Genomic DNA, 4,636 nt, shown 5'->3' on the forward strand with positions numbered 1-4,636 from the left:
CAGATCGGCAGCCCTATTGCAGAGATATAGCGTTCAGAAGAAACCAGTATTTCAATTTTACGCCAATCTTCGGTAGGCTATATCTCAGACAATTAGGGCGAGATCGGTGAAGGACCAACTCTCCTAGGATCGAGAGGATCCAGACTGTCGATCGGTGTCTCGCCCAGATCGGCAGCCCTATTGCAGAGATATAGCGTTCAGAAGAAACCAGTATTTCAATTATACGCCAATCTTCCGTAGGCTATATCTCAGACAATTAGGGCCAGATCGGTGAAGGGACAACTCTCCCAGGATTGCGAGGATCCAGACTGTCGATCGGTGTCAAAATCTCGATTTCGAAAATGAGGCCGATTTTCGCAAAATTTAATGATGTAACCATCATGATTTTGTGCGAAAATCGTGAAAAAATGGATGTCCTTCATTCCGATTTCAGTCGATTGGCAGGATTCTCCCGATCACGGAAAGACATGCCTCGCCCAGATCGGCCGCCCTATTGCAGAGATATAGCGTGCAGAAGAAACCAGTATTTCAATTATACGGCAATATTCGGTAGGCTATATATCAGACAATTAGAGCCAGATCGGTGAAGGGCCAACTCTCCTAGGATCGCGAGGATCCAGACTGTCGATCGGTGTCTCGCCCAGATCGGCAGCCCTATTGCAGAGATATAGCGTTCAGAAGAAACCAGTATTTCAATTTTACGCCAATCTTCGGTAGGCTATATCTCAGACAATTAGGGCGAGATCGGTGAAGGACCAACTCTCCTAGGATCGAGAGGATCCAGACTGTCGATCGGTGTCTCGCCCAGATCGGCAGCCCTATTGCAGAGATATAGCGTTCAGAAGAAACCAGTATTTCAATTATACGCCAATCTTCCGTAGGCTATATCTCAGACAATTAGGGCCAGATCGGTGAAGGGACAACTCTCCCAGGATTGCGAGGATCCAGACTGTCGATCGGTGTCAAAATCTCGATTTCGAAAATGAGGCCGATTTTCGCAAAATTTAATGATGTAACCATCATGATTTTGTGCGAAAATCGTGAAAAAATGGATGTCCTTCATTCCGATTTCAGTCGATTGGCAGGATTCTCCCGATCACGGAAAGACATGCCTCGCCCAGATCGGCCGCCCTATTGCAGAGATATAGCGTGCAGAAGAAACCAGTATTTCAATTATACGGCAATATTCGGTAGGCTATATATCAGACAATTAGAGCCAGATCGGTGAAGGGCCAACTCTCCTAGGATCGCGAGGATCCAGACTGTCGATCGGTGTCTCGCCCAGATCGGCAGCCCTATTGCAGAGATATAGCGTGCAGAAGAAACCAGTATTTAAATTATACGGCAATCTTCGGTAGGCTATATCTCAGACAATTAGGGCGAGATCGGTGAAGGACCAACTCTCCTAGGATCGCGAGGATCCAGACTGTCGATCGGTGTCTCGCCCAGATCGGCCGCCCTATTGCAGAGATATAGCGTTCAGAAGAAACCAGTATTTCAATTATATGCCAATCTTCGGTAGGCTATATCTCAGACAATTAGGGCGAGATCGGTGAAGGACCAACTCTCCTAGGATCGCGAGGATCCAGACTGTCTATCGGTGTCTCGCCCAGATCGGCAGCCCTATTGCAGAGATATAGCGTTCAGAAGAAACCAGTATTTCAATTATACGCCAATCTTCCGTAGGCTATATCTCACCAATTAGGGCGAGATCGGTGAAGGACCAACTCTCCTAGGATCGCGAGGATCCAGACTGTCTATCGGTGTCTCGCCCAGATCGGCAGCCCTATTGCAGAGCTATAGCGTTCAGAAGAAACCAGTATTTCAATTATATGCCAATCTTCGGTAGGCTATATCTCAGACAATTAGGGCGAGATCGGTGAAGGACCAACTCTCCTAGGATCGCGAGGATCCAGACTGTCAATCGGTGTCTCGCCCAGATCGGCCGCCCTATTGCAGAGATATAGCGTGCAGAAGAAACCAGTAATTCAATTATACGACAATCTTCGGTAGGCTATATCTCAGACAATTAGAGCCAGATCGGTGAAGGGCCAACTCTCCCAGGATCGCGAGGATCCAGACTGTCGATCGGTGTCAAAATCTCGATTTCGAAAATGAGGCCGATTTTCGGAAAATTTAATGATGTAACCATCATGATTTTGTGCGAAAATCGTGAAAAAATGGATGTCCTTCATTCCGATTTCAGTCGATTGGTAGGTTTCTCCCGATCACGGAAAGACATGCCTCGCCCAGATCGGCCGCCCTATTGCAGAGATATAGCGTGCAGAAGAAACCAGTATTTCAATTATACGGCAATATTCGGTAGGCTATATATCAGACAATTAGAGCCAGATCGGTGAAGGGCCAACTCTCCTAGGATCGCGAGGATCCAGACTGTCGATCGGTGTCTCGCCCAGATCGGCAGCCCTATTGCAGAGATATAGCGTGCAGAAGAAACCAGTATTTAAATTATACGGCAATCTTCGGTAGGCTATATCTCAGACAATTAGGGCGAGATCGGTGAAGGACCAACTCTCCTAGGATCGCGAGGATCCAGACTGTCAATCGGTGTCTCGCCCAGATCGGCCGCCCTATTGCAGAGATATAGCGTTCAGAAGAAACCAGTATTTCAATTATATGCCAATCTTCGGTAGGCTATATCTCAGACAATTAGGGCGAGATCGGTGAAGGACCAACTCTCCTAGGATCGCGAGGATCCAGACTGTCGATCGGTGTCTCGCCCAGATCGGCAGCCCTATTGCGCAGATATAGCGCTCAGAAGAAACCAGTATTTCAATTATATGCCAATCTTCGGTAGGCTATATCTCAGACAATTAGGGCGAGATCGGTGAAGGACCAACTCTCCTAGGATCGAGAGGATCCAGACTGTCGATCGGTGTCTCGCCCAGATCGGCAGCCCTATTGCAGAGATATAGCGTTCAGAAGAAACCAGTATTTCAATTATACGCCAATCTTCCGTAGGCTATATCTCAGACAATTAGGGCCAGATCGGTGAAGGGACAACTCTCCCAGGATTGCGAGGATCCAGACTGTCGATCGGTGTCAAAATCTCGATTTCGAAAATGAGGCCGATTTTCGCAAAATTTAATGATGTAACCATCATGATTTTGTGCGAAAATCGTGAAAAAATGGATGTCCTTCATTCCGATTTCAGTCGATTGGCAGGATTCTCCCGATCACGGAAAGACATGCCTCGCCCAGATCGGCCGCCCTATTGCAGAGATATAGCGTGCAGAAGAAACCAGTATTTCAATTATACGGCAATATTCGGTAGGCTATATATCAGACAATTAGAGCCAGATCGGTGAAGGGCCAACTCTCCTAGGATCGCGAGGATCCAGACTGTCGATCGGTGTCTCGCCCAGATCGGCAGCCCTATTGCAGAGATATAGCGTTCAGAAGAAACCAGTATTTCAATTTTACGCCAATCTTCGGTAGGCTATATCTCAGACAATTAGGGCGAGATCGGTGAAGGACCAACTCTCCTAGGATCGAGAGGATCCAGACTGTCGATCGGTGTCTCGCCCAGATCGGCAGCCCTATTGCAGAGATATAGCGTTCAGAAGAAACCAGTATTTCAATTATACGCCAATCTTCCGTAGGCTATATCTCAGACAATTAGGGCCAGATCGGTGAAGGGACAACTCTCCCAGGATTGCGAGGATCCAGACTGTCGATCGGTGTCAAAATCTCGATTTCGAAAATGAGGCCGATTTTCGCAAAATTTAATGATGTAACCATCATGATTTTGTGCGAAAATCGTGAAAAAATGGATGTCCTTCATTCCGATTTCAGTCGATTGGCAGGATTCTCCCGATCACGGAAAGACATGCCTCGCCCAGATCGGCCGCCCTATTGCAGAGATATAGCGTGCAGAAGAAACCAGTATTTCAATTATACGGCAATATTCGGTAGGCTATATATCAGACAATTAGAGCCAGATCGGTGAAGGGCCAACTCTCCTAGGATCGCGAGGATCCAGACTGTCGATCGGTGTCTCGCCCAGATCGGCAGCCCTATTGCAGAGATATAGCGTGCAGAAGAAACCAGTATTTCAATTATATGCCAATCTTCGGTAGGCTATATCTCAGACAATTAGGGCGAGATCGGTGAAGGACCAACTCTCCTAGGATCGCGAGGATCCAGACTGTCTATCGGTGTCTCGCCCAGATCGGCAGCCCTATTGCAGAGATATAGCGTTCAGAAGAAACCAGTATTTCAATTATACGCCAATCTTCCGTAGGCTATATCTCACCAATTAGGGCGAGATCGGTGAAGGACCAACTCTCCTAGGATCGCGAGGATCCAGACTGTCTATCGGTGTCTCGCCCAGATCGGCAGCCCTATTGCAGAGCTATAGCGTTCAGAAGAAACCAGTATTTCAATTATATGCCAATCTTCGGTAGGCTATATCTCAGACAATTAGGGCGAGATCGGTGAAGGACCAACTCTCCTAGGATCGCGAGGATCCAGACTGTCAATCGGTGTCTCGCCCAGATCGGCCGCCCTATTGCAGAGATATAGCGTGCAGAAGAAACCAGTAATTCAATTATACGACAATCTTCGGTAGGCTATATCTCAGACAATTAGAGCCAGATCGGTGAAGGGCCAACTC

The sequence above is a fragment of the Drosophila persimilis genome, unplaced genomic scaffold, assembly GCF_003286085.1.
Source record: "Drosophila persimilis strain 14011-0111.01,24,50 unplaced genomic scaffold, DperRS2 tig00000868-arrow-arrow-pilon, whole genome shotgun sequence".
NCBI classification, from domain to species: Eukaryota; Metazoa; Arthropoda; class Insecta; order Diptera; family Drosophilidae; genus Drosophila; species Drosophila persimilis.